The 22,230-nt window shown below is 42.4% G+C and overlaps 2 pseudogenes; one reads left to right on the top strand and one right to left on the bottom strand.

Moving 5' to 3' along the window:
• Positions 1–353: 353 nt before the first annotated feature.
• On the bottom strand, positions 354–1,361 carry LOC111814017 (annotated as a pseudogene).
• Positions 1,362–18,177: 16,816 nt separating this feature from the next.
• On the top strand, positions 18,178–18,752 carry LOC105740980 (annotated as a pseudogene).
• Positions 18,753–22,230: the final 3,478 nt, after the last annotated feature.

The raw sequence follows: 22,230 nt of genomic DNA, 5'->3' as shown, positions 1-22,230 counted from the left end.
CATTAGATTTTATTCTGTACTCTTAGACTTTACATAGTACATTTCCATTCTTTCTTGAGTGTCCTATGTATGAATAACAGACTGGAACATTCATTGTCTTGACAGGGTAAGAAAACAATTATACTCAATCATTACATTAATCTTATGACCATGAAGAGGCAAAGGCAGGGAATCACTATGTAGTATTTTAATTACTTATGTCTGATTTAAAATATGCATTTGGGCCTACAATCCCTGTAACACTTTTCATGAAATCTCTGAACTATTCTAAGTCACAACCCAAATGCTTAATGATGTTTACCACAGCACTTTTTTTTTTTTTTTGCAGAGTTTGAGTTTTATTGTGATGCCTCTCAAGCCTTGACAGCAAACTTGTGCAGAGGGTACCACCATTCCTTGCGCGGCTGCTTCTTGTCATGTTTGTTGAGCCAGCGGCGCATGGCTTCTGTCTTCTTGGCCACAGGGCCAGGGCCTTGTACTTCTTGCTCTTGTAGTATTTCCTGAGGTTTGCTTTCTGATTCTGGTTGATGACAGTGAGAACACGGGCGATGGATTTGCGGACAATTCGATCTTGGAGAGCTTGGACACATCGCCGCCTGGTCACTCTGGCGACGTGCAGCTGTGCCAGCTCCACCTTCAGGTCGTCCTGCTGTTTCAACAACTCTTCTTGCTGCGAAGATTCCGAGACTTACATCTTGGCCATAGTTGCAAAAGAAGCTGCCGCCGCCTGCTCCAAGAGAGAAGAGGAGCACTTCTTTTAATGAAAGTACATGATATGAGTTTTTTGCATTCTTATTCCTCCATCAGTGTTTCTACTTTCCTTCCTCTTTTTTTTTTTTTCTTTTTTGGTACTGAAGTTTGAACTAGTGATCTTGCGCTTGCCAGCTAGGCGCTTACACCACTGAGCCATATTCCTGGCCTTTCTCTCAGTGTTTCTAGAGAGCAGGATTCCATGAAGCACATCCTTATGTTTCTGCAATATTTTATGTTAATTACCTTAACATTATAATATATATATATTTATTTCTAAGTTGTTTTTCTATTCATTTATTTATTTTTTGGGTGAACCGGGGATTGAACTCAGGTCCTTGCACTTGCCAGGCAAGCAGTTATTCTACTGAGCCATCTCCCCGGCCCCTGTTTTTCTTTTTAATGATGTGTAATTAAAATCTGTTTGAAACAATAGATACAATCTGTTAACTACATCTTAATTTTCACAACTGTAGTGCTGCATAAGGAATCGGTTTCTTAAATCCTCTTTTAGCTTCCTAAAATTTGCTTTTCCTATATTTTCCCTAATTTCACCATACCTGCAGGCAGATAGTCTCTTTTATATCAGCTTTTACTACTTTCTTGCTCATTACGTTGCTTGAGCAATGCATATGCATCTGAAGGATTTTTTTTTTTTTTTCTGGCTCAGCCTGCCATAAGGGCGGGTCCGGGGAATCGAACAGCTGTATCCTGCACCTGACTGCACTTTCATAAACAACCGAGCTAACTGGCAGGCCCCCTTGCATATGCATCTGAGAAACACATTCTTTTTCTTACAACAGAAATACCACTTATGTTAGATGGTTAGTGTATTTTCTTCTCAAATGTGGGTAATTTCAGTCTATATCAAATGATGTGCCTGAGTCAAAGTTACCACAAATTATTCATTAGATTAAAAAATTGAATATTAGTCCCATTTAATGTATTGAGACCTCCTCCAATTTACAAAGCTGGAAGGGAGATGACACCAGGCCAAGGCAGAAGAGTATACTCTCTTAAATTAGATAAGAAGTAGGGAAATCAGAATGGTTAGGGGACCAGGAAGGCTGATGACATGTAACTACAGTTTAATTTGCTCATAAAATTGAAAACATAGGGTCTTCCTTATCTACACTAGAATCTATTGTTTTGTGGGAAATCTAGTCTGTTTTGACACCTATTTCTTCTGAAAGTTCGAGTCTGTTTAGGGTTAGCATACTTGTTTATTTTTGGTTTGTTTTATCCTGTAGGTGTTCAGGGTTCAGCTGAAAATGATGGTTTTCTCCAAGTTTTGCTTAATATTTACACATTGGGTGCAGATTTCACCTAATAAAAGGCTTGAACAACATGGGGCATTAGCACTACTTGTATTTACCATGTTTTTGCTTGCTGATCTCAACATTTCTCAGCAGAGATTCAAATGGCTAACAAGGATATGAAAATGTATTCAATATGTTAAGCATTCGAGAAATTTAAATTAAAACAATACTGAGACTTTATATCACTCCAGAAGGAATGTTATCATCAACAATTCAAAAACAAGAAATGGGGCTGGGGAGATAGCTTGGTGCTCTAAATGCCTGCCTGCCAAGAGCAAGGACCCAAGTTCGAACCTTGGTACTGCATGACATGCTGCCGGGAAACTGGGCGTGGTGGTCCACACCTGTAATCCCAGTGCTGGGGAGGCTGAGACAGCAGCATTACTATAAGTCTGCACTGCTTAGCAAGACCCTGTATCAAATAAATTTAAAATAAAATAAAATAAAATATTAAATAAAAAAGAAACAATGTTGATGACTTAGGCCCATAGACAAACTTCTACATTTCTGGTAGAAATGTACAGCCAGTGTGGAAATCAGTATACTGATGCATCAAAACATTCCATTTCATGAGATAATCCCCTGCTATGCATCTAATGCCCCAAACTTACATACACCATGATGCTATCATTCTCGTGTACACATAGACCAGCACAGAGTCTGATGCACACTCACAATTGGCATGGCAACATGGTGGATGTGTTGGCATGCTATGCCACCTTCTGAGAACACATGCAGACATTAGGCAGCTACACAGACCTGGGGACTCTGGCCCATGCCCACCACCTGCACAGAACCTTTGCTGAGCTTCAGTTGCCCCTCTCATCACCCAGTGGCGAGAGCCATGGTGAGTCCTACCCTGCCCTCCAACTGTCTCTGGGACTTTACTGACCCATGTTCCACTGCTGTTGAGTCCGAGTGTTCATTTGGAGCTTCAAAAATGCCAAAGTGAAGGAGCAAAAGGCAAACTCAGTACTCTAGCCCACCCAGAGCAATTCCAGCAGACAAGTACAGAAGAACTTGAAGTCACACATGTGGAATTTCTAAAATGATAGCAACTGAAATAAAGAAACAATCAGGCTATAGAAGAAATCATGTTAGAAATAATCTCTCAGGTCATAAAAGGAATGACAAAAAAAGAATTGACAATAATCTTGAAATAATTGCTCAGCACATATAAAGAAGACATAGATAAAAAAAAATAGAGGAGGATAGAAAAATGATGGAAACATTGACCAGTAGAAGAAAGAATTAGGATACATAAAACATTCAAACAGATATCCATGAAATAAAGAATTCCACTGAAAAACTGACAAAACCACTTCGATGAAACTGAAGATAGATTTCAGACCTTGAAGTCTTCAGTGCATCTAATAAACATAGCACACTCTATCTTCAGATGACCAAACTGAAAACTGAGGACACGGCTGTGTATTACTGTGCAAGACACAGTGGGAAGGGCAGCTCAGACACAAACCTCCCTCTCTGATGCTCAGTACCAGCAGGGAGCACCCAGGACACACTGAGCTCAGTGTCAGAGCAGGACAGGTGCAGAGGGTGGACCGGTCTAATATGCTCTCAGAATCTGAAGCTTCCGGTCCATGCGACATGACATAATGCCAGGAGACTACGGCACCAGTGAGTACTTTTCTTTCATGTTCCTGAAATAGAAATTTGACTTAATAGTAACATACATTTTGGGGTCACTGAGATAGTTCAGCACATTAAGTGCCTGCATAGGCAAAAGCAGGAACCCAGGATGGATCCCTGGCACTGCATGCCATGGTAGCCCCGCCCTCTGGGGACACTGAGCTGGCCACAGAGACCTGGGCATGGTGGCGCATGCCTGTAAACCCAGTGCTGGGGAGGCTGAAAACAGGAGGATCACTATGAGTCCGAGATGAGCAGTGAGGCCCTATACCAAATACATTTTTTTAAAAAAAGATACATTCTCACCTGCACACATGTTCAAATGTCATTTTTGAGGGAAAAATGACTCTTCTCTGGTCACCAGGACTGCTACCTGAAGGCACACAGCTAAAATATTGAAGTTTGTTCCAATGAAAAAGACGTTTGTTTGGGCTTGCTTTTTGGTGAACCGGGGATTGAACTCAGGCCTTTGTACTTGCCAGGGAAGCGCTTATTCTACTGAGCCATCTCCCCGGCCCCGAAAAATACGTTTTAGTGCTATTAGCTTTTTCCCACCAATTTTAGTATTTAGAATAGAGGCATGAGAATGATAGCCCAGGATCAGTAAAGGATAATATTTTTTAAAAAAAATGTAAATGTAAATAAATAAATAAATAAATAACAAAAAAAACATAAATGTTATACACTTGGTCCCATATATAATTACAAAAGTCTAACTCAAAGCTCATCTAATTTACTTTTAAGTAATCTATTTTTCCTTAGTTTTTATTCTTCCATCTGTCTTTTATCTGCTCCCTTGGAATGAGAGACAAGGTCTCTGGTTTTCGTCCTATGGCTCAGGTACTTTTCGTAGAGCTCAGAAAAGACTCAGATGTGACTTCTACGTACTCAAGGTGACACATGAAGGATTTTCTCACTCATTCTTGTACAGGGCATTCACGCTTTCTTCCACATTTAAATATATTTTAAATTACACATATTTAATTATTTCCAAATTTATAGAAAATAAAATAATTAGTATTACAAGAGAAAATTTGCTTTCGTAATAAGTGTTTGATGCCAGAGCTGACTGTGCCATTCAGACTGTCACAGAATCCCCTCCTTACCTGTCTCCTTGGAGTCCCCAGTGTGCCACCATTTCCTGATCTCTCAAGAGAGAAGTTAGGAGACTTGTGGTATCCATGGCGCACAGAGCAGGACAGCGGGAAGAGTAGTCAGGAATTACAGGAGCTGAAGTCACAACCAGCATAGCGCTTCATCTTTTTAAATTTTGGTATCAGTATATCAAATCCATCTTATAGGAAAATGATCCTGACTTAGAGTAAACAGAGGACCACCGACTCTCACACCAGATGTGAACACCTTAACTTCACTACCATAGCAACAACCAGACCAACAACCACATGCACAATTCATTTTTAAGACAGTGTAAAACTGCTTGTAGTTGACAAATCATGTTCATTTCAACAAATAATGCCATGACATCTGTTGCAATGACATTTAACAAAACTAATAATAGCAAAACTTATAAAGTATGTTGAAGAAATAAAACAGAAGCTCATTGGTGGAAGACCAATAAATCATTGCAGACAAAAATGTTATTATATTATGACAATCTGTAGAGAGTTTCCTCATGAGACTTCAGAGAGAAATACCATGTGATCCAGCAGTTTTAGATCATTTTCTGCAACTATGACTAAACATAAGCCTACAGAAATTGATGAGTTCCTGAAAACTCATAATCTGCCAAATAGGAACAAAAAAATATCTAAACAGAGATATGATTAGTAATGAAAGCACAGCAGAATTTAAAAACTCTCTCTCCAAAACCTAGAACTTAGGCCCACCAGTTCTGCAAGCCATATTGTAAAGGGCCAACTCTGAGCACAGGAGCCAGGACCTGCTGGGGTCACCCCGCATCCTCCTCAGTTCTTGTAAAATCTGTGATGGCCCCGGGAGCCCGGCAGGTTGTTCACACAGCTGCCACCAAGAACACAGGAGCTGAGCTCACCCAGGTACAAAGCTCCTCTCCACTCACCCTCAGTGATTCACAGAAAGGGTGAGCTCCCATGGACCGCCCCTACCCACAGAGCAGGGACAGACGGGCAGTACAGACTGCCTGTGTCCTCACGTTCTGCCCACTTCATGCACAGAACAAAGTGCATCTGCTATCAGGGAGTCAGGACAGGCTCCTGAGTGGAGGTGCAGGCTGGTAATGAAGTAGGCGTCCTCCAGCTCAAGGCACCTGAGGCACTGCAGCCTCATCAGTGTGGTGGTGAGAAGATGCCTGGAATGACCCACGTCCCTTCAGCTCTCTCCTGGCCAGGCTTCACAAAGGGGACCTAAAGGACTGGAGCCTCCCAACCCAGAGAATGTGTTCATCTGTGAAAGTTGCTGGCCAGGCCCCACTGCCCCTCACAAAGCCCAGCATTTGTTTTGGTCCTACTCTTTTGCATTCATTCCCCTGATTGTAACTTTTGCATTAAAAATGTGTATCTCTGTGCCTTTGAATGTTGGAAGAATTTAACTTTGTTTTCATTTGTACTGGGACTCGCAGATAAGAGTTTGCCTTCTGTCTGGGGGAGAGTGGGGTCTTGCACTTCTCACCAGTGCTGAACCGGTGAGGACATTGGCAAAGCTTAAAGATGTGCAAAAGTCTTCATGGAACCAGGGACAACATGTTTTGGTACTAAGGTAATACAACCTTGATAGATTAATACTGGATCTTAAAGATTGTTAAACCTGCCAAGGTTCAAGTTGTGAAATGTTAAGAGTAAGCATGTGTTTGCATATGGAAACTGGTTTTAGGAAATGTATCTAGTTGCCAAGCAGCTTGGACAAGGGTTGGAATGCTATGGTTGATACATCCTGTCAAGGTCAGAAACTTGGGACCACTCACTAAGTGACTCAGCAGGGGGCTAAGGTCCTCACTTTGTAAACATCCTGAGTCTGTGCAAGAGGAGGGCAGGGAGATGGTGTGGGTGTGAAGGACCCACCCTGAGGTGTAAGCATGGTTTTAATATAAGAAAGAAAGCAGGCTTCCCTCCCTACCCCCTTGTGCTCTTGCAGCTGTTGCTGTCTTCTGCCACCTTGAACTGTTTACGCCTACCTGCCCCCTGCCTCGAAACCAGCTGGATATGGACTGAAATCTTGAAATCTCCAGACACTGTGAGGCAAATAAACCTCCCTTTTCTTGACTTGGAGCTTGGAGTATTTTGTCTCTGCAATGAGAAAAAGTAACCAAGACAATGCCTCCAGTGGGTAGAGGGTACTGGGGACTAGAAGAGAAAGCTCTGCAGGAGCAGAGGGCCCTGGGGGTGAGCAGAGAACCAGAAGGGGCCCAAGGAACAAGTGTTAAGAAGGAGCGGGGGGGGGGGGGGGGGCCCTGGCTCTAGCTCAGTTCTTTAAGTGGCTGCTTCCGCAAAGCTGTCAGCCTCAGCTTATTCTAGTTCGATCCCCACAACCCTCCAGCCAGCCAAAAGTGCCCTGAAGGCATTCGAGGAGAAAAAAAAAAATGGGGCCGGGGAGATGGCTCAGTGGAATAAGTGCTTCCCTGGCAAGCGCAAGGGCCTGAGTTCAATCCCCGGTTCCACCAAAAAAAAAAAAAAAAAAAGGAATATTTATGGGGCTGGAGAGATGGCTCAGTGGTCTGAAGCACCTACTTGGAACAAGCTTGGCAAGGCATCAGGGACCGCGGTTCAATCCCCCAGCACCACATGCCAGCCAGCCCCGCCCCCTGGTGGGCTGAGCTGGCCACACACACACACACACACACCTCTCTCTCTCTCTCTCTCTCTCTCTCTCTCTCAATAAATAAAAATAAGAAAAAATAAAAAAAAAATTAAAGAAGAAGGAGCGGGGGAGCTGCCTTCCTGCCTGCCTCTGAGGTTTCCTTTCTGTCTTGGTATGCTATAAACTGAGGAGAGAAACAGTGCAAACTCTCCAGTTCCCATCTGAGGTAACCAAACTTCAAACAGCAAAGAATGTAAGGGTTCTGTTGCTCATCAGTAAGAACACACATGCATGTCAGTTTCTTCATCTTCATCTGAAAACAAGTGGGAGGGCAACGACCTCTTGCATATACTGTGAAGAACTCTGACTTTCCAGAACTTGTGTGTTTTAGAATATCCAGTCATCATGATGATCACCACCAGGGTCTCTACTAATATCTATAAGGAAAGATTCTCTCATTCATGTAAAATGTTTCAGTTTAGAAATAGGTGACATACAGGAAGGCAATTTATAGAGAACTCCCAGAGAATTCATGGGTACTGCTCATGTGGATTAACAAATGTTGGTCAACATGTTACGGGAAGCTGAATTGACCTAACGTGGTGCTGACTGTTATGAGACCCACCTGAGGATTGTTGCTAACAGTGTGAGAAGCAGAGCTAGAGGAATAGCTGGAGAGGAGGGTAGGGCAGCTGTTTGGAGAAGCTGCTGGGAGCTGCTGGTTCTCTGGGGCTATTCTGCTGGAAGACCTGGTCCTGCTGGCTTTCCTGGTGAATGTGGCTGTTCTCACTGGAGGAGGATCTTGGGACCTTACTGATGCTGAGGATGGCTGTGGTATTTGTTGGGGGAGCTCTGGGGTTTACCTTTAGTGTGTGGACAGATTTTCTGCACTCTTTGTATATGATTCTTTGGGTGATTCATTCTAAAATAATCTTACAAAATGTATCCCTTATAGTATTGTTCCCCTTAAATAAACACTAACCACGACACTGCTTCACTACTTATTTTGACCTGATTATAGCAATATTCCACACATTAAGTATTTGTTTCAAAATATATCTCACTTATCCATAATTAAAATTATGTATGAAATATATAATTATTATGTGAAAATTAAGACACATAGATTATAAACCAAGATATGTCACACTCTGGAACATATGCTTGAAAGATGAAGAGACATTACCGTTCCCATTCCCATTACATTACTATTACCATTGAAGAGACAGAGTGAGGGGACATCACTGCAAGCCCAGACTCAAGCTCCCTGCAGGGGCAAGCAGGACAGCAGCCAGCACTTGGCTCACACAGAGAGCACAGGGTCTCCCTCAAGAAAAGATGTAGTGGAAGGTGAGAGGCGGAATCTTGTCGGAATCCAGAATTTCTTCTCCATATCATACCTATCTGCAGGTACTCCAGTTTCATATGTCTGTTGCTACATCAGAAGTCTAACACTTCGGGGCTGGTGAGATGGCTCAGTGGTCTAAAGCACCTACTTGGAACAAGCGTGGCAAAGCACAGGGATCGTGGTTCAACCCCCCAGCACCACATGCCAGCCAGCCCTGCCCCCTGGTGAGCTGAGCTGGACACACACACACACACACAATAATAATAATAATAATAATAATTAATAATAATAATAAATGTTTGAAAAAAGAAGTCTAACACTTTGACTGGACTGTTTGTATAGGATTTACCTTTCCTTCTTTTTAGAATGTATCTTTCTTTATAGCCCCGTGGTAGTCCATTATGTACAAGTACCACATTTTCTTTATTCTTTCATACACTGAGGGTACGCTGACTGCTCCCAGGATTGAGCTATCACTATTTGTGTTGCTATGCACACTGGCATACATATAATGCTATAGGATGGCTTTAGGTCTTTGGCAAAGATGAGTAGAATGGGAATAGCTGGGTTATGTGGAATTTTAATTCTTTGAGAAGTATCCTTGCTGATTTTAAAATGATTTTACTAGTTCACTTGCACAGCGATGATGCAGGAGGAGCCATTCAAAGAAAAGTGAATGTGAATCAGTATGGGGATGGTCATGAGCAGCCTGGTGATTGGATGCAGGAGGGAAGCAGCAGGCGGGAGGGTTGCAGAGGAGCCACAGGCCACGCTGCAGGATGACAGGTGTCTTGCCTGCTTTGACTGTGTGTGGCTGTGTGAGTGTCCATCTCTGTTAATACTTCTCAGGTGCACATCTTACATGTGGATAGTTTATATCTTATATGTGGTGAAGCTTTTACAAATAAACAATATATGAAAATGTAAGAAGAGTTAGACAATGACAATTGAAAAGGAGCCACTAAAAGTCACCAATGCCAACACCAGTTGTTTCCTTTCAGCAAACAGCAGAATGTAACACAATCACACACATTCTCCCTGCTGGAAGAGGGGACTAGAAACATCCCCAGGTGGGTCCCTCTCTGTCTAGGAGCCGGATCAGAAGCTGTTCCCAACATAGACTGCAGGCCAGACAATGGGTATATATTATATGATATTGGATCCTATGTAGATAATACTACAGTTTATGACACTGTCTTCCTTTTACATGATGAGAAAGAAAGCAACATCAATAATGAATCCATCATCTGTATACATGAATATCAAGTGATACATAAAGGTCAAGACTCTATCACATAATTTGGTATCATTTTTTTCTGAATGTTACCATTGTTGCCAAACTTCCTGAGTACCCTCATGAATGCTGTATGTGATGCCCTGTCTGAGACATCAGTCCCCAAGGCTTTCTACATAGCAGGAGCTAAGGCACAAAGGGCCTCCCTCTGCTGAAGAAAACCAGCCCAGCCCCGACCCATTAGCTACAGGAAGGAATCCAACCTTAGATGCCTAGGTGGTCTTACTTAGTGTTCAGGCTGAATACAGATAGATCGCCAAAAGCTTCAGCTGAGCTGGGTTTCCTGTTTGGAATTTTGAAATGTAAGATTTTTTAGAACTAAAGATGCTGAGCACCTCAGTGGACATAACTTAGATGAATAGTGGGGAGAAGTGACAGTTTCCTCAGCTGGATGTCACCGTGTTAGCAGGTGTCCAGGCTGAGGTGCAGGTGGTGGAGTCTGGGGAAGGTTTGGGGCAGCTTGGGGTGTTCCTGGGACTCTTCTGTGCTGTCAGATATCTCTTTCAGTAAGGACGAGATGCACTGGATCAGCCAGCTCTAGACAAGGGGCTGGAGTAGATCTCATACATCAGCAGCAGTATGTGTGCGCCTCACAGTTTGTTCAAGTCATCATCTCTAAAGACCACCCTAAGAACTCACTGTGTCTGCAAATGAGCAGGCTGATACTGGAGGACACGACCATGAATTACTGTGTGAGAGACTTGGTGAGAGGACATCCATGTGGGGCCAGACACAAACCTCCCTGCAGGGGCGACTATGGCCAGAAGAGGATGCTGCTGTTCTTGGAGAACCAGGCAGGGCACCAGCAGCAGGTGCAGAGAAGGAAACAGTGGAGTGAGGGCTTGCTGTTGGCCTCTGGGGTTTCCTTCTGTGTTAACACCATGGGACAGGAGTATGCCCTGCAATGCATGAGCTGCAAGGAAGCATCCAAGTTCCAGTAAACACTGTCTGTTGCACTTGCAGACAATGCACATTTTGAAGTCCCGACTCCTTTCACTTCCTGTACATGGATTTCGCTTGATGGGTAAACATGACCTGCACCATCTGAAAGTAACATGTGCATTTTGTGAAGTTAGGTTTCTTTTCAGTGGCATATCCTCATCACCTAAAGTGGATCTGCTGCTAATTTAATGTCAGTGAGAAGAAACAGTGTCAGGCAGAAATAAATGCTTCAGATTAAGGAATTAAATCCTTCACAGCCCTCTCTATGGGTCTGAGCATACACAGCTCTGTCTTCCTCTAGGCCACCTTGGGAGACCTAGTCCCCAGGCTCCGCCCCAGCCATGTGGAGTCCTGAGCTCAGGGAGGAGGAAAAAGGGTGGCCAAAGTGATCGACGATGGAGAGTGTGCCTAAGGAGAGTCACATGGAGAGAAAACATTCTCTCAGGCTTTCACGGAGAGCACATTGGTCAAGCAATGGCTGTGACTCAGCCACATGGCTGACACTGATAAAGGATCTACAAATTGCGGTACAGGGTTTCAGGATAAATCCTGAGGGGATTTGAATGACCTTGTCAGATACAAAAGTTACATTTCTTGTAATATAGGTCTTGCTTTATCTTGGTCTTAACCACCCAGCAGAAAAGTATAAAAACGAGGTATAAAAAGTGAAGCCATATTAATATTCTGAGCTGTAAAGGGCTCAAGTCAGCACCTGACATTTCCAGTCCTGCAGATAACCCACTACTGTTATGGCCTACTGGACTATATTGGATTATTTTCCTGAATTCACATACCTACAATACTTAAATGGCAATGGAATACCTGTATCTGTCAAAACTAAACAAAAAAAGGGATACAAATGAAGGACCATTTTGTATCTGTATATACAAAATAGGATAGATATACAGCTGCATTCTCTTAATCCAATGAGAAGAAAGATTTGTACTAAGTGTTTGGACAGGATATTATGTCTGCATCTTGTCTATGAATAATCACTAGGAAGACAACAATATACAATGTATTAATTATTGAAACTGTCCTAATCGGTTTTAAAACTGTCTCATTGCTATTTGTTTCTCAGTAAAATTAAAAAAAAGAAAAGAAAAGAAAAGAAAAGGGTGGCCAGACTGCATTCAGTGCAGCATCCAGGGGTCTTGCTCTGCTCTGCTATTCAAGGGGTTCAGCGGGACTTGGGCCTCTACTTTCCTTTTGCACTTTAGTAATTGAAAAATTTATAAAATGCTGCAAAATCATTCTCATCTGAATCTCCATTAATCTGTGACTGTCTTTATGTCTATCTGCCTGTGTCTGTCCTTCTTCCTCTCTCTCCCTCTCTCTCTCTCTCTTCAGCACCTGTTTCCTTTCTGTCTCTCAGCTTTTATTCTATCAGTAAATTCATAAGACATACTCATCTATTTTCATACTGTTTCTGTGTTTTATCCTAAACAAATTCCCATTTTGCCTTTATACATTTTATTATTTCTCAGTTAATTCTGTATTTAAGTCACATACATATTTGTAAATTTTCCTAATCACAGATGTACCTTGGGCTGTGGAGAGAGCTCAGTGGTCAAAGTGGCTGCCTAGGAAAGTTCAAGGACCTGGATTCAATTCCTGGTTTCACATGCCTGGCGGGCCCCACCCTGAGAAGGGAGCCCGTCACTAGGACCAGGCGTGGTGGTGCGTGACTGTAATTTCAGCGCTGGAGGCAGAAACAGGAGCATCACTATGAATCCAAGCTTTTTAGTGACATAATTTTTTTTTAAAAAATAGATATGCCTATACTTAGTAATGTCAGCATTATGATTACTGTTTTATGTGCTCATGTACTTATTGAACAGCACACTATCACTTGTGTACACACACATGGTTCCTGAAGACACAGCTGATCTGACATTGTCACACTTACACCCCCACTTCTCAGATGTTTCCAAAGGCCTCACACTCACACTCATAACAGGAAGCCAAATGCACCTGCACCTCCTCCTCTGCTCTACACCTCACCTGCCCCAGCCTCATCACGGCTGTCTCCTGTGTTTAAGGACTGCAAGTTCACATTGCTGATGTGATGTCTCAGGTCCCTCTGTTCCTTCCCATCCAGGACATGGACATCTTTGAGTTTATGACCCTACCTGAGATGAAGCCTGATCCTCCCCATTGCTCCTTCATAACTACAGCTACCTGAATGTGCCTGAAAACTGAAATAATTTATGGGTTTTCTCATTTTTCCTTCCCTGCTATTCTGTGTTCAGTCACGATTGTGAAAATGTCGTTTTCAAATAGTGATCTTAGAACCATGACTCAAGTAAAAATTCAAATTAGTCCCCTGGAGTTGTTTCTGGGAATTGTTCCAGCCTCTATGGTCACTGAAAATCATTTCCTGTTTATTCTTATCTACTAAGTGTGGAAAGATTTTTTTTCAAATGTAGAAAAATTAACATAATGATGTCTTCACAGGACAAGAGACTTTTATCTTCATCATCACTAGAAAAACCTAGGTGTGATGGAGTTTATCTGGGTTCATGTTCCAATCGTGCCTCAAAGCATGTAATGAAAGGGCACAGGAGGAAAACCTCTGTAAATTCACCTGTGAAGCAAATGCGTTGGGAGATGGTTTGGAAGGTTCATTCTTGATGTGTCTGATGTGTCAGTTAATGTTTATTTTGCAACTGACCGCTTTGTCCCAGGTATTAAAAAAGCCAAAGATCCCATTGCCTCATAGGAGATATGGCAAAAAAGAACATTAATTACTAGCACCTTTCTCTAGCTCATGTTTGTTTGTTTGTTTGTTTGTTTTCTGCACAGCTTTATTCCAGAGGGGCTCAGTCCTTCTTGGCAGCTGCCTTTCTGATGGCGGCCAGCATGTTGCTCAGCTCCTCATGCTTCCTCTTGGCGCAGATGTGTGTCCCCACCCTTTTCCTGATGAACTTGAGGGTGCACTTGTCCTTGAAGGCCTTGAGCAGCTCCATGGCATGCCACTCCTAGGGCGTGAAGCCACACACTTCCCGGATCATGTCCCACATGAACTTGGTGTGTTTGGTGAGGCATCTGTGACGACAGCTGTACCTCGGTTTGCTCACATTCTTAGTCACCTTGTGGCCCTTTTTGAGGCCCAAGGCCATGGGATAATGAAGGGCCAGGGCTACTTTTCTTCAATGGTTGCTGTGGTGGAACATGATTTCATGTTTTAACTTGCTGGATCCTCGCAACAATCTGAGATAGACAACATTACATTGTTAATTTTATTATGTTTAAGAGAGAAAACATTGCAGCTCATGTGGAATAACTTGCTCATATCATATATTTGCTAAGTTCCTTGGGGACAGAGCAGTCTCTAGAGAAAGTCATATAACAGACTGAATGTTTCTGCTTCCCAAAATTTATGTGGAATTCCTAGTCTTCAATGGTGACAGTGGTAGGAGGTAGCACTTTCTAGTAGTGACTAGATCATAAGAGTAGAGTCTTCATGAATTCATTCTTTTGAATTCATTCTCTCTGTCTCTGCCTCTCTCTCTCTCTTTCTCTCTCTTCCCTCCTTTTATCCCTCCCCCACCCCATCATCTGTCCCTCTGTCTCTTTCATCTTCCTTCTCAGTACATAGTAAAAAGATAGAAGTTTGTATCCTAGAAGAATGTCCTCACTAGACTCTTTTTTTTTTTTAGTTAATAATTTGAAGATATATGTGCAAACATGCTTAGGATTTTCTTTTTTAAAAAATATATTTTAGGGAAGGGTCTGCACCTGCTTGCAGGCACTTTAATCCACTGAGGTATCTGGCCAGCGTTCAGCCTCTAAATTTGTGACAAAAGAGGTTTATGATGTTGAAGCCATCTAGTCTGTGGTATTTTGTTATGGAAGTCCTAGTAAGCCTGTATATACACTTAGAGGTTTGTTTGCTTGTTTGTTTTTCTTTAGCCAGTAAAAATCTAGGGGATATTTAAATCAAAGTGACATTCATATGCCTAAGATGTTTGAAATGCAGTGAGATAGTAAGGTTAAGCTTTATAGCCTAAATCATTTGATAATAACAATAAGCTTGTCTTCTGGATGGTTAACAACCTAAGTTTGCAGACCAAAATTAGAGAAAAAGGAGGGCTACAAGGAAAGCCAACATTTTGGCCCTAGCCTTCTAAGGTCAATTAAGACTCAGGACATATGAGAACTTGTACTGTAATGTCACGTACCTCAGTAGTGTCCCAAATTTTCTGATCAAGAAGATTATGGGGCCAAAGAGGAAAGTGATCGATGACATAGAGTGTGCCTAAGGAGAGTCACATGGGGAGAAGACACTCTTTCAGGCTTTCACAGACAGTACATTGGCCAAGCAATGGCCGTGACTCATCCACATGGCTGACACTGACAAAGGTTCTACAATCTGAGGTACAGGATCTCCAGATAAATCCTGAGGGGATTTCACTGACCTTCTCAGACCCAAAAGCTACAACTCTTGTTGCATAGGTCCTGCTTTACCTTGGTCTTAACCATCCAGTAGAAAAGTATGAAGACGAAATATAGAAAATAAAGCCATGCTGTTATGTTGAGCTGTGGTGGACTCAGGTCAATAATTTCTGACATTGCCAGTTAAACAGAAGACCCTATGCTATTATGGGCTACTGGACTCTTTTAGAATATTTTGCTGAGTTTACACACCTATAATATTCAATAACAGAACTTAGAAAAAATGGGGTACACAGATGAATGTCCATTTTGTATCTGTGTATTCAAAGTGGTTAGGATAGATATACAGTTGCATTTTCTTAATGAATAGAATGATTTGTTCTAATGGTGTTTGTAAATAGGATCACAAGTCCTCATCTTGTACAGCAATTAACCACTAAGAAGAATATATGCAGTGTATTATTTGTTGAAACTGTACTTCCGATTTGATTTGAAACTGTCTCATTGCTATCTGTTTATCAATAAAACTTTGAAACCCCCCCCAAAAAAAAACAAAGTGACATTCAATTCCTGGCCACTGTGTGCAGAAATGTTAGGAAGAGAGACGACAGACCAAGGGATCCAGTAGGAAGCAGCCCAAACGCAGCGGCTAAGTACTGGAGACCTGACCCAGACAGTGCTGTCAACTTCCAGCCAAGACAAAGCCTGAACTCAGCTCCCCCAGTTTGCTCTCATACCCTTGGGATAGTCCCCGGTCTTTTTCTTTGGGTGAGCACAGACATGTTCAACTAGGTAATGGAAGACTTCTGTAGGATGCTGCTACTGAGAAGCTGCTTGGGACCCACAGGAGTGCCCTTCCAGGAGCCACATCATCCCAGAAGGCTCCCTCTGTGGCCTGTAGGCCCCTCCCTGCACAGGGTGTACCAGCCTGCACTGATGTGTGGTTCTGTGTCTTCACAGTCATTCAGCTGAGTCATCACCCAGTAAACACGAACATATGCATTTCACACGCACGATCTGAGGCCCCTAGAATTTGTCCAGACTCATCAGAATCTGTGATAGACAAACTTCATGATCCAAAGATAAGAATCTGGAGAGCTTTTGGTGTATCAAATACCTTTTATATATTAAGCTCCTCTGTCTTTTTCAACAGATGGCCTTCATTATTGCATTATTTAATATTGAAAGAACAGTTCTGACACCTTTCCTGGGAGGAGGCTCCTGCAATATAAAGCGTGTTTGCTCCCACTCTGTAGCACGCTGTGTGGGCTCAGGTGAATTGTTTAACCTTTTATACCGTCAGCTTCCTTATCTGAGCAATAGAGGGCGCTGTTTTCCCAGGACTCCCACTTCAGTAGTACCATTTTATTGTATCTAAATCTACCCCATCATGCACTTATAAAAGTTCTCACGAAATGTCTGCCCAACCTTTGTGACACTCATATGCCTACAGTTTGCACTTGTGCCATCTCTACCTGATTGGCACAGAAGGAAGAGGGGGAAAAAAATAAGACCATCATCTCTTCTGTGAGAAGAGGTTACAAGAAAGAAGGGAATAGAGGTTCAAATCTTAACTCTGCCAATAATGTTATGTGTCTCTAGCTTCATTGTAGTAAATGTGTAAAGCACTTAGTATAGTGAATTGTGTTTATTAAAGTTATTAAATCTATATAATGCAGGTGACACAGTACCTGGCATATAATAGAGCTCGTCTGGCATATAATAGAGCTCGTCAGGCACTGACCATCCATTTCTCTACTCCTGCTATTTCTTTTTATTTTGGTGCAAAATATTTTATTTTCTAAGTATTGCTTATACCTCTGTGTTCTGGGAATAAAAGTTAACAGCAACCACAATATCAAACAAACAAAAAAAAAAGCAAGTTTTCTTGGGGACCACTTTCATTCCTTACTTGAAACATAATCAAATCAGTGAAACTATACAATATCCATCTTTTTAATTTCTCATAACATTTTTTGTTTTTTAAACAATTTTGTTCATTTATATCTGGTAACCTAAATAACTAATTTGAAGATAATATCATTGAATACACCAACCATTGTAGAATTCTTATTAGTTTGTTTAGTGAATTTTTGGATCATTTCTATGTGACTAACTGGTTGGAGGACAACACTGTGTATTACAACAAACACTGTGAAATTCATATTACTTTGTTAAGTGAAATTCTGTATCACTTGTGATTTTTTGTTTTCTTTCTAATTTGTACTGTCTTGAAAAAAGAAAAAAAACTTTCTGTAAGGCAAACACATCCTTACTTCCACTTTGTGCTAGATCTGGTCAGGTGGGACTTGGATCTGAGGATGTCTCAGAGCAGGAGGCGGGTGGACGTCACCTGACAATAATAACCAAGCTGAAGCAAGCTCTCAAGCAGCCTGGAGAGATCCAGAGGACAGACATCGGGGACCCGTACAGGGAGCTGTGCTCATATATTTCTGAGTCAGCAGCCCCTGAGCCCATGTAGGAGTGAGACTGGAGAAAGGTGATCTAGGGTCAGAAGGTGGGGTCGTCATTGCCCCGCCTCCACCATTCCAATGAAGGCAGCTTCCCACTGTTGAGAAACTTAAACACCATTTGATGCAGGAAAAGATTCCTGTCAGAGGCGTGAGGACCGGAATCACCCTGGATTCTGTCTCACCTACTATAAAGGGACCGCCCACATGCAAATTTCTTCTAAATCTAGATAAAAATTCCCTCCTGTGCTGTCTATGCTCATAGCTCCTTCCCTTGTCACAGCTAAGATCTGGAGAAGTCAAAGGTGTGGTCTAGAACATGAAACTGGTGGGTCTTCTCCTGTGTCTGGTGACAGGGCCCCATGGTGAGTATCCTTATTGTCAGATATGGGTCCGTGGGAAGAGAATGAAGACTCAAGAATGATGGAAAGTTCCTCCTTATTTCCAGGTGTCCTGTCCCAGGTGCAGCTGCAGGAGTCTGGACCTGGCCTGGTGAAACCCTCACAGCCGCTGTCCCTCACCTGCACCGTCTCTGGATACTCCATCACAAGTGGTTACTACTGGCACTGGATCCGTCAGCCCCCAGGAAAGAACCTGAGTGGATGGGGTACATAAGCTCCGGTGGTAGCACTTACTACAGCCCGTCCTTCAAGAGCCGCATCTCCATCTCCAGAGACACAGACAAGAACCAGTTCTCTCTGCAGCTGAACTCGGTCACTGTGGAGGACACAGCCACATATTACTGTGCAAGGCGCACAGAGATTTCCTGCCAGTGTGAGGCTGGACACAAACCTCCCTGCAGTGGCACTCTTCACCAGCAGGGGGCGCACACTACACATAGATGTTAGGAACCAACTGCCCAGTAAATTTAGAGAAAAGTTGAAAGGTTTTTCTCTCCAGTAAACTAAAATCTGCAACAGGGGCCCATGGCACAAACATTTTAAGGGTCTTTTACATCTCACACAGTATTGTGGTTCTTGGAGTCAACCTTCTTTTTCCAAATCTATATTGCAATGTGTTGCAAAATAAATGTTATTCGATGAAAATATAGAATATAACCCAACTGACTATATAGTCTCCTTAGGTTTTAGGTGCAAGCATTTAATCATGAAAATCATTGCCTTGCTGAGTGCAGGTCTGCTATCCCCCTTCAGCTATGTCTCTAGGGTATCTGATTTTGAAGAGCTCCTCCTAATTCTCGTTTAGGCAAACACATTAACTCTGAGTAGATGGACAACGTTCTACATATTGATGTAGATGCGCACATGCTATTGGAGTTACTTGGCTCTCCACCCTGAGGATGTTGGGCAGTGCCAAGGCATCGATAGTTTGTGTGGATTCTTCTGTAGTAGAGTTTCTCCTGTCGCACAGTTGTTACGGACCGCCAGTGCTGTCATACACATTACAGTCACAGAGCACACACAAAAAGTAATTTTTGTGGAACTACTTGTAATGTCTACTGAGTTTCAGAGACTGTGATCGAGTCTTAAACCTAGCTTGTATTCACGTTGCAAAATGATTTTGCTATATTTGTCTTACTGTCAATAAGATTTGGACATCACAACCAATCTGATTTTGCAAGTGTTTAGGGTAAGCTGGCTCTATATAGTACACATTGACTTGGGGACAGTGGGTGGCCTGAGCATGGATCCAGCGAACAGAGAATGCATCAAAGATTTGAGATCAAAGAGATAGCCAAGGTCTGTGCCCACAGGAAGCAGGAGATCAGCTATGTTTGTGTCCCTGAGGACAAAGCTAAGCTAGACCCTGACTGTGACTCTAACATGATCTAAAATAATTCAGAAGCTTGAAATCATATGGAATTGGGGTTGCAAGGTTCCCTAAAATTTCAAATCATTATGGCACATCTCTTGATGTCCACCTGCAGAAGCAATTAGTCATTCACAGTTGTAAAATTATGAACAAAATTCATTATTGCGTGTTAAATCAGGCCAATGACCTTTGTGTACAGTTATCTATCTATCCATCCATCCAACTAAGCTTCATTATACTTTATTTATCTACCAAATATTCATCATCTATCATCAATGCAAATATGAATAATTTAAGAATTATTCATGTAATTGCTTTCGTCTATATTCCAGTTCTGATCCATGCATTTATCTATCATCTACACATCTATTATGTGTAATCAATTTTTTTTCTGTATAATCTACATGTTAAAGATTTCTCCACCAGTCACCTATTATTGATGCACATGCTGCACACATATCTGAAGTATTTTAATGACATACAATTATTTTCAAATACTAGATATTTAATTTAGGCAATGTGATGCATTTAGATATAAGAAAACCTGCATAGTAGTTTTCAAATCATTATGACTATCAAAGTCAATCATGCACGTATTACCCCCCAGAACACCCTGCTGTACACTATCTATTGTGACATAAAAATTTAGGAAGCACTCCTCCCCGAGTGATTGACACCCTGTTTCCCCTCCCAACAAATCCGTGACATCTACTATTGTACTCTCTCCTTCCCTGTGCGTCATCATTCTGTTCTCCATGGAAACAGGATCATGTAGCCTCTGCCTTTCCATGTATAGCAGGTTTCCACAATACAGCGGACAGCAGCGGAGTGTGAGAGGGGAGAACCCTGGCACATACAGCCTTGCCAGTGGTCAAGTTCAGAAGCATCAGAGCAAGTGATGTTTCAACCAGTGCCTCTACCTTAATGTGAGGAGGAAGAGGCTCAATCCCGTGGTGCTTTCCCACCAATCTCTGTGTAAACATGTGAAAGCACCAGGCAATCCTGAACTGAGACACACTCAGCGCAGTGTCTGGAAGGGACTCTTCTGCCTGCAGCTCCTCAGGTCTGCCACAGACAATGGGGCACTGCTGACACAGGAACCGCTCAGCATCGGGTCCTGCAAGCAATGTCTGCATCCCAGGAGCCCAGGCCTGTGCCCATCACTGCCACCCAGAGTACAAAGCTGCCTTCTTTTTCTATTAACCAGGATATACTGAAATCAAAAGGTAAAAATATAAGTGGTATCAGTTAGCATTATGCCTAGTGAAACAGTAAAAACTTTTATTTCTGCTTCAAGTATTTATGGTCAAATGCATTAGACAAGTTATTTTTAAAAGAAGGGATAATTTGAGACCACAGAAAATTTTCTCTGGAAATACAGAATTTCACTTGACCCCAGACTGATTTTGATTCTTCATGCCTTTGAATAAAAAAAAAAGAAGAATGTTCAAGTGTCAGATGGAATGATATAATCTGAGTAAAAAGGAAACTCAGCAGCCCTTTGAAAAAGGGAGCAAAGATAGAATTTTCAGGAAGACAGGTTATTGACATAGTTTGGAAATTAACTTCAATATAGAACTGCAACTACTCATTCTGATTAAAGACAATTAAAGGTCCAGAATGAAGTTTTATCAAGGGACTTCTGTTTCATCACGCACAGGTTAAAAAAAAAAATTAGCTGATGAGCTACTTCAAACCAAGAACAATCCAAAAAATTAGTAAAAGAAAGTACTTCAAAATACAAACATCTAGGGCTGGCGAGATAGCTCAGCAGGCTAAATGCCTGCTTAGGCAAATGCAGGGACCAGCATTCAATCCCGGGGCACCACATGCCATGCCGGCCCCACCCCTGGGCATGCTGAGCTGGCCACCGAGACTGGGTGTGGTAGTACATGTCTGTAATCCCAGCACTGGGGAGGCTGAAAACAGGAATATCACTGAATCTGACCAGCTTAGTGAAACCCTGTACCAAATACATTTAAAGAAAAAACATACAAACATACAACCAGAGTTATAGACAGGACATTAATATGTTACTATTATTTGTTTCTTGTTCTAAAACCTTAGCAAAATGTGTGTTGCTATAGCAAAATGCAAGAGGCAATCAATTAAGAAAGAAAAAAGTTTATTCAACTCCAAGTCTAAAAGGTTGAACATCCAACATCAGGTGTCTCCACCTACTAAGCCTCTCTTGAGGGCTCCCACAGCTGCAGCACATGATGGTGGGGAAGGTCAGTGGGTCTGGCCAGGTGCAGAGGGGCTCCGTGGCAAGATGGTAAAGTGAGATAGAGACTTGGGACCCACACTCCTGCTTTCCATGTTTATCCGCTGTCCTAGGAACTAATGTCAAGTACCTGAGCAGACTTTCTCCATTTTCTATATCGTTGCAAGAGAAAACCAATAGATATTCCTTACACAAGAATTCACATGTGGACCCAGTCCTAGCCCAGGTCCGGTGAGTGTGCGGGAGAGTTTCCTGCTACCCTGCGCCGGCGGGACCAGTCCCAGCCCAGGCGCAGCGTGGGCCGGACCCTCTCCCATCCCCTCGGGCAA

Source organism: Octodon degus, unplaced genomic scaffold (genome assembly GCF_000260255.1).
Source record: "Octodon degus isolate 3935 unplaced genomic scaffold, OctDeg1.0 scaffold00255, whole genome shotgun sequence".
NCBI lineage: Eukaryota > Metazoa > Chordata > Mammalia > Rodentia > Octodontidae > Octodon > Octodon degus.
The sequence above is the reverse complement of the archived record's forward strand: the minus strand, read 5'-3'. Positions and strand labels throughout refer to the sequence as shown.